Genomic DNA, 9,231 nt, shown 5'->3' with positions numbered 1-9,231 from the left:
CACAATTCTTTCTCATGGCACTCTCCAACTCTAATGGTAGGGGTGGTAGACGTTTTGTTATAGCTCTGAGTCCTTTAGGCTTTGGTCAGTTCAGTTTTGTTTACTTTTTTCTGCTGTTTAGATATGGTGTTTTCTGTTTTGCTATGTTGCTGTGTATTGATTCTTTCCTCTCTACTGTGCAGTTGAAATTATCGATCAAGGTATATCATTTTCTCAGTACTTGTAAACAGGGACAGATGGGCATAATGATGCTTATTCTTTCCTATGATGTTTAACAATTGTCGAATACATAGTTCAACCAGGACTAGAATTATACCCATTCCAGTGATACTTATGTCCATTTCAGAGTCCAGACCTTCCTAAGTACTCTACCCAATGAGCTATGAACCAAGGAAGTTTTCCCACTCATGGGAACAGGCATCATTCCACCTCTGTGGGATGCTGGGTACTATTTTCTAATCCATTCTGTTGGTTCTCTCCAGCCTCAAATTTGTTTCTTCAGTTATGCTGGGTGATTAAAGATATGTTGAGTATTTGAGGAAACTAAAGACCATTAGAATTTTCTCATGTTATAACTCAGAGTTTGCCTCCACTCTGTCTTCTGAACTTCAGCTGTTCATTTTCCCACTGAGTTCTCCACTACCTCTGTTTAGTGCCAGAAATCTTTGTCTCTAGCTGCTGTTCCTCTCCCTTTGCTACAGTCTGCCAGCTGGTTCAAGTTTGCCAGCTTGGGTGCTGCTAGGACTTAGCTCATGTGTTCTGCCAAAGATTACTGCCACTTAGGACCCAATACCCAGTGAACTGGGAACTATAGTTTCATAAATATTGTCCTCTTTTAAAATTATTTCTGGCAGGATATAATATGCAGACTCTATTACTCCATTTTGATAGAATATTGCATTTTTTCTTTTTAAGTTTTAACTTATCAGAATCAATTATTCTTTGACACTGGGACCATTACTAACTTTTGACCAAATGGCTATGGTAAGCTAGATATTCCCCTAAGTATTTAGCAATGAAAGAGAACTTTGAAAAAAACTAACACATCATTTTGACTTTTAATTACATTTACTTTTCTACAGTAAAAGATTTCCAGAAATCATTAATATGCCCTATATAAAACAAATTAAGGACAAAATAGGGTTTCAAATTTGTTTCTTTTTCTGATTTTCAGTCCAATATCCAATATACTTTCTACTAAGGTACATTAATATGAACTCTAAATCTACTTTATTTCAAGTCTTGTTCACATCTTGCCCAAAATCTCAACAATAGAAGAGATAAGTCTGTCTTAGTCGGTGTTCTATTTTTTTGCAGAGATCGATGGCCAAGGCAACTCCTATAAAGGAAATCACTTAATGGGGGACTGCTGATAGTTTCAGAGGTTTAGTCCTTTATTTTTATGGTAGGGGCATGGGAACATGCAGACACACATGGTACTGGAGATGTGGCTGATAATTCTGCATACAGATGGGCAGGCAGCAGGAAGAAATAGAGCCATTGGGCCTGGCTTGGGCTTTTCAAACCTCAAAGCCCACCTCCAGTGACACACTTCCTCCAACAAGGCCTTACTTCCTAATAGTGCCGCTCCCTGGTAACCAGCTATTCAAATCTATGAGTCTATGGGGGCCATTCTTATTCAAATCATCACATAAGTCCAATCCACTACTTATTTTGCTGCTGATTTATATGTGTGTGTTGACCTCAACCTTACCTTTAGGGAAGCAACTGACCCAAACTAGAGGAAATGAAAATGGTGGGCTGGTCTTTTAACCCATGCTTATTTCCACAGCATGCTATTATCACCCTTGTCATGCACTGTGACCTTTGTTTTATTTACTTTAGTATGGTGTATGCATCCTGAGGACACACATGGTTTGACAGAGCATGAAGAACACAATAAGGGGTCTGTTCCTCAAAAGTACAATAGTAACAAAAAACATAGTTTTAAAAATATTCACTTCTGCTTTGAAAATTGAAACATTATATGATATATTGGTTAAACTGTGTGAGAGCACACAGTGTGTTAGTGGCAGGACTTAGAACCAAAGTCCTCAGATACCTAGCATATCTTCTTTAAACTGAGTTGTCAGCTTTTTACTTTATATTCATTAACAAAAGAAATGGAGCATTTGGCAGTCAGTTCTCTTTGACAAGGGGATTAGATGAGAATTAGCTGAGGGAAAAATAAACAAGGACAATAGCTTTTAAAGAAAATGACTCTCATAGGATCCAAAGAAGATCCAGAAATCAATCAACAACCAGAGAAGATGGAATGGAACAAGCCTAATCCTTTGTGGAGTCAAAGTGTTCTTGTAATTTCATTTATTAATTCTGCTACTTTTTCTAGTGGAATTGTCTTAGAGGACAACACCTTACATCAGAAGACTTGTGTCTTGTGTCATTAAAAGTAAGACAAAGGCTAAATATTGGTAATAAGTTCTTTTGAAATAAAAACTTATATTGCGTCTCTTCCAGGGACGGTGCTTAGAGGCACTCAGAATGGTCCAGCGTTTGACATACCATCGTAGGCTTTCCTACAACACAGCCTCTAACAAAACTAGGCTGTCGTGAACCCCTGGCAACAGGATTGTTTACTTTTATACCAAGAAGGTTGGGAAAGCACCTAAATCCGCATGCGGTGTGTGCCCAGGCAGGCTTCCGGGGGTTCGTGCTGTGAGACCGAAAGTCCTTATGAGGTTGTCTAAGACCAAGAAGCATGTCAGCAGGGTCTACAGTGGGTCCATGTGTGCCAAGTGAGTCTGTGACAGGATAAAGAGGGCTTTCCTTATTGAGGAGCAGAAAATTGTGAAGGTGTTGAAGGCACAAGCATAGAGTCAGAAAGCCAAATAAATATGCAGCTTTTTTAAATAATAAAGGTCAAGGCTTGGTCTGTGACAAAAAAAAAAAAAAAAAAAAAAAGAACTTATTTTGCCTCAACATGATGTATAGATGTCTATTCCAATTGCATTTTCCTGAAGCAGAACTGACTTGACTTTAATCTTTTATACCTCAGGGATTGCTCCAACCAGTCAAGGCCAATGTGTGCTAGCTGCCACACATCCCAGCATCTAACATAGAGACAAGAAACAAATTACCTCTTGCCCACAACAAGTCTCTCATAAAATGTGTAGTGGTCCTTTTGCAGCCATCAGGGACACACTACTTACAAAGAAGGTTCCTTGATGCATAAAAACTTAAAATCAAACTGGAAAGCATAAAACTTAAGAAATGTCATTGGGCAATAACACTTTACAAATCAATGGTGCTGGAAATAAAAACTAGGAGGTCATGTATCACCCACAGTTTGTAAGTTAGAACATGCTAAACACTCCAGGCTTTTGAGACACACAGCATCAGGTTTATTTGATTTTTCAAGATGTGAACATTTTGTCCTATGACCTGACTAGTAAGCTACTGAAACAATTGACTCCCAAAATGTGAATTTCCCCAGGAATGTCATGCTGGGAGAAGGAAAAGGAGCCAGCTTTGGGGTACTGGGGTGTAAAATCTCCGGAAAGAGATTTCGCACAGTTCTAACAACTTGTTAGACCACTTAGCAGGATGAGACTGAAACCCAACCAAGGATGGGTCACTGTATCTCTTTACCCCTCTTCCCCATATGGCCTCAGTGAATAACTTTTAATTTGGTTCTTTTACTTGGCTTATTGAGGATGGGTATTTGGTCCTAACTTGGGACATAGGTTGTGACCCCAAGTTTGATACTTCCAGATCATGAGGTAACAGTTATATCCACTTCTGGGCTCCACCTCCTCTTTGCAAATGTGCCTTTCTGCTTGTCTGTCTAGAGAACTATATTTCTTTGTCTTTGTTGTGTCCCCATTTCCTCAGAACTGCAACATTCCTTCCTAGAGGAGAGAGGGAGGCTCACAGGGGAGTCTTACAAACTGATCAAGGCTCATCCTCAAGGTGATGTGTACAGTAACTACTGCTGGAGAGCTCTGCACTCAGTCACCATGGCTGCATGTTGTGCCAGGAGCTTCAGCAATGCAGCTTTCAGGACTGGTCTGTCATGAGAGGTGGGCTTTTCCATGGTGCAGCTGCCTCTGGTTCATCCATGTCCCTGAAAGTCACCTCAATAAACACATTGATTTACTAAGATAGACGTAGGTGACATCATTTCTTTAGTTTGCAATCAGTGCCCTAGTTGGAAATGTTTGTTTGCCTCTCTCCAGGAAGAGTCTCACAGAGCTCTTAACTGCAGTCTTCCTTTAAAACCAGTAGGAGCATTACATATAGGCATGTGTGTGGAGCAAGAATAAAGAAAAAATACAATAAAAATAAATTAATGATAATGAAACAAATAAGAGCAAAGCCTTTTACTTTTTGCTACTTTTTACTTTGAGTCTGAAAAGAGAGAAAGCATCTTTTGATTTTGAAAGCTCGGACGAAATGGTTAAATACTGCTGGAAGAGGCTCCATGCCAGCAGTGTCCTCTACTCCAGAGTACACAGACTGTCTTGGCATGACCCGACACATTCCAAGGAGAACCCTGTGGGCCTCCCTTTGGCTATCAGATATCAAAGGCCCCCAGAATTGGAGTTTCCTTGCTGGGAGACAGGAATGCCAGAGGAGTCTTGTCTCCCAGGGTGAGGTATCACACAATTCTGACAGTTTGGCAAAACATTTTGGAGTTGAGGTTGTAGCCCCCACAACAGTGGTGTGTCAGTAGTGTCTGAGGCCACACCTTAACAAAGAAGCTGAGCTGTTCATACCTCTTGCCCTTTATTTAAACCTTTTAAGCATCATATCAGGATATAGAAGATAGACTTAAGAATCACTGGACCTCTTTATTTGTCCCTCTTCCCACCATGGCGCCATTGAAGGAACTTCCTCTCTTTCTATGACTTCAGCTGGCCTATTGAGAACTTTGGCTAAGCCTAGCTTGTTAGGGCTGCCAGTGACCAAGATTTGGTCCTAACAACACCAACAGCAATAGGAAAAGCCTGGGATCCCAGAAGGACATACAGGAGGAAAACAAAGTGTCACAGGTCCTATATCTACTTTGAAAGACTTTGAAAGAAATGAAGTGTTAACAACAATGAGATTTAAAAAACAAAACATGTTGGTCTTGTGAGGGTTTAGAGTTTGTGTTTACTCCAAAATGTCTAGCTGGATGATGTCTGAGAGACCCAGGACTATGTCTTTTAATAAAAGAGACAATAAACAGCAGAAGGGGGAAGGAGGGAAGGGGTGGAAGGGAAGAGAAGAGAGAAAGCAGGGGAAGAGAGGTAAAGAGGAGATGAAAGGCCCCCTTTAGAATCATGTTCCCAGGGAAATGTCTGTCAGGCATCCAAGCAGCAGAGCAGATGTGGCCCTCTGGGCACACCCACTTGAGCTGACTGGTCCCAAGGACAGGCTCCTGTCTGCAGCCAGAGCAGTTTTAAGGCTCTTTGTTTTACTCCTGCTGTTTTTCACATTAACTAGAATTCTAGCCTTTAGAGACTCAGCAAGAGGAAGCTACCAATCTCTCCCCTGTTAATAGGAGTTCACACTTTGGTGAGTCAAGATTAGCAAAAGAAATGCTTTATGCAAATTAGACATAGGAAAACCCAGTCTCACAGTTTAGATTTGAAGTGTCTACAGGAAACATTTTCTCAGCCAGTGTTATTACAGAGGTGAGTTTAAAGAGTAAACCCACCCTTCCTGTAAAGGTCACATAACATTTGAATTTTCTTGTTGCTCACCTAAATAACAAATGTTAGTTTTAGAATGTTAAATCAAGCTTTCTAGCTGTTTATTTTACATATAGTTACTTTGTTTACACATATATTAGTTTCCTGAAGTTATTTTGAATAGGCCCTATTAAATATAAGACAAATTTAAGAAGCATGTACAGGGCACAAATTACTGACAATGATAAAAATAGAATGTCTTGGGGCTGGAGAGACAGCTCAGTGGTTAAAAACACTGGCTGCTCTTGTAGAGAGTTTAGGTTCTGTTCCTAGAACCCATATAGCAGCTGACAACCATCTTTAACAGCAGTTTCCAGAGCATCCAATGCCCTCTCTGGCATCCTTGGGCACTAGGCATGTACATAATGCACATACATATGTGCAGGCAAATAGTCATACACAAATAAAAAGAAATAAGTCCTGGTTTTGTTTGTTTGTTTGTTTGTTTTGAGACAGAGTTTCTCTGTGTAGCTTTGTACCTTTCCTGGGACTCACTCTGTTGTAGCTAGAGTTTTCCTGCCTTGTCCACAGTCAGGACAAATCTCTGTCTACTGCCAGTCCCACAGCCGCTCAGATCCAACCAAGTAAACACAGAGACATATTGCTTACAAACTGTATGGCCATGGCAGGCTTCTTGCTAACTGTTCTTATAGCTTAAATTAATCCATTTCCATAAATCTATACCTTGCCACATGGCTCGTGGCTTACCGGCATCTTCACATGCTGCTTGTCATGGTGGCGGCTGGCAGGTCTCCTTCTGCCTTCCTGTTCTTTATTTCTGTTAGTCCTGCCTATACTTCCTGCCTAGCCCCTGGCCAATAACTGTTTTATTTATTGACCAATCAGAGTAATTTGACATACAGACCATCCCACAGGACTCTGTAGCCCAGGCTGGCCTCATACTCACAGAGATCCCCCTGCCTCTGCCTCCCGAGTGCTAGGATTAAAGGTGTGTGCCACTACTGTCTGGCTCAAAATAAGTTCTTTTTAAAAGCAAGACATCTTAATAAATCATAAATATGATTTTTAGAGATTGTAAAAAAATTAAATGCATCTGAAAAGTCTGTCCTGGAGAGTCTGAGAATTGTATGTAGTTGCTCTTGTTGACAACAGTAATAGCTATGCATAAATGTATGGAAATTATAAAATCTATGTCTTACCTGATACAATTCTAAAGCTTTTTGCCCTTGTCTTCTTTAATACTTAAAGTAAAAATAATTTGGAAGTGCAAAAGAAAATCTAAAATCATCACTTTGTTCTCTATTCCCAGAAAGCAACCGAAGATCAGTTAAGTTACTGCATTCTCACAGAGCACCCTGTGCTCACTGATCCCATTGCTGTGGCATTCACTTCCAGATGCCTACTAGGATTTCTGGAACATTCTAGGCACCCACATCTTTTTAAAGTAGCTAAGGTATAGTTATAAAAGAGCATTTTTCTTATATAAACTCAAAGTATTAAAAATAGAAGTTGATTTTTATATATCCTTATAAGTTGTGTAGTTAATGCTTAATATTTTTTGTGAAAGAGTAAATTAATGTGATGGAGAAGGACCACTGAGATTTCCAGGTTTTTCTCCTTGTCTCAATAGCAAGCAATTTTGTTTTTCATTTATGTTTTGAGCTCAAGGTATAATGATAAAACTCTTGGCTTAACAATAAAGTTTTTGAATAAAAATACATAGATATACACATATGTATTTGTAGAACCTGTGTATATATACATGTGTAACTTAGAACAATAGCTGCCATTGGACGTGGTAGACATGTGTTGTGGCATGGATGCTGAGTCTCATGGAGGCCCATGTATTAATAGAGAATGATATATTGTATAATATTTTGTTTATGTTTTGACAAATAAAGCTTTCCTGGAGATCAGAGCTAGCCACTAGAGACTTCTTACTTCTATGAAACCTCAGACCAGATGGGTGCCCTGTCTCTATGATTCCTCAGATTGACTGGGTAGTCAAGATCCTGTCTCCACCTCCCCCCCCCTTATAGTCCTGTCTCCACCTCCCAATTGTGCTAGGATTAAAGGCATGAGCCTCCCAAGTGCTGGGGTCAAAGGTGTGAACTGCCACTGCCCAGCTCTTTTCTCTTTTAGACTGGTTCAATCTCATGTATCCCAGGGTTGCCTGCTTCTTCCTCCCAAGTGCTAGAATTAAAGGTGTGCGCCACCACTGCCTGGCCTCTGTGGCTAACTAGTGGGTAGCTCTGCACTCTGATCTCCAGGCAAGCTTTATTTGTCAGAACAGAAACAAAATATCATGCAGTGGTGTTACTGGGAAATAGAGATTTCAGAAGATGGGTCCTCATGAGAGGACCTCAGGTCACAGAAGATGGGTACTTGAAGCTGGTTATGGGGCCCCAGTGCCCTGATTATGCTGTTATACTTTTGTTATGAGTGAACAGTTTGCACTGCTGTGAACTCCTTGTCCTTGCCATTCAGTAGACCCACCAAGGACCGAATCTATGCCCTCCAGTCATGGACTAGAACCTATCTATCCACAATCAAGATAAATGCCTTCCCTATGGAATATAGTTATCTCAAGTATTTTGTTATAATGATGGGAAGCTGACTCACACAATGGGATGACATAGCTACATTTGATGGCTCAAAGGAACACTAGGGAAAGAAACAAACAGTTCTCCAAGTTTCTCTATGGACCAATGAAAATATCTAGTACACAGAGTGGGGAAAGGCTTGAAAATTACCTACCTGATGAGAAATTAAGTTTCAGAATAGATCACTAATTTGAAGTTGGACAATGGACTCTAATAAATATTTGTCCAAAGAAGATGAAGAAATTTTAGATCAGATTGTAAAATGTCCTTCATAGGCTTGTGGGTTTAATCACTTCATCCCTGGCTGATGGCTCTGCCTTGGGAAGCTGGAGAACCTTTAGAAGTTATGGAGTAGCTAAGGAAATTCTTCTTCCAGGCCTAGGTGCTCTGCCTCCTGAACATAGCCATGTCAGCAGCTACCCCACAAGGAAATAAAATGTAGAGTAGGCAAGTTCAACTAGCTTCAGGGAGAAGAAAGTGCTCGTGGTAGAAGAAATGGGTGAGAAAAAGAACCAAGTAGAAATGGTAGGAAGAGTTGGTGGAGAACATTAGTCTCTGTCCAGTATGTAGGGTTTTGTCTCTCACCTGCAAAAAAGAGTATGTGTAAATTTCACCAGTAGCTTTAAGAGGAGATAGGTGTGATAGTTGAATGAGAATGGCCCCCACAGTCCCATAGGGTCAAATACTTGGTCACCAGGGAGTGGCACAATTTTAAAGGATTAGGAGGTGTGGCCTTGTTGGAGGAAGTGTGTCACTGGGGGTGGGCTTTGAAGTTTCAGAGGCCCAAGCCTGGCCCAGTGGCTCTCTCTGTTTTCCTGCTGCCTGTGGCTCTGGATGTAGAAAATCAGCTACTAATCCAGCATGCCTTACCCAATGTCTGCCTGTATGCTGCCATATTCCCTGCCATGATGATAACAGACTGTACTATAAGCAAGCCCCCAACTGAATGATTTCCTTTATAAGGCCGTGGT

At 40.6% G+C, this 9,231-nt stretch overlaps 1 pseudogene; it reads left to right on the top strand.

The window, feature by feature from the left end:
- Nucleotides 1-2,497: 2,497 nt before the first annotated feature.
- Nucleotides 2,498-2,853, top strand: LOC102916797 (large ribosomal subunit protein eL34 pseudogene; annotated as a pseudogene).
- Nucleotides 2,854-9,231: the final 6,378 nt, after the last annotated feature.

This window comes from Peromyscus maniculatus, chromosome 2 (genome assembly GCF_049852395.1).
Source record: "Peromyscus maniculatus bairdii isolate BWxNUB_F1_BW_parent chromosome 2, HU_Pman_BW_mat_3.1, whole genome shotgun sequence".
NCBI lineage: Eukaryota > Metazoa > Chordata > Mammalia > Rodentia > Cricetidae > Peromyscus > Peromyscus maniculatus.
The sequence above is the reverse complement of the archived record's forward strand: the minus strand, read 5'-3'. Positions and strand labels throughout refer to the sequence as shown.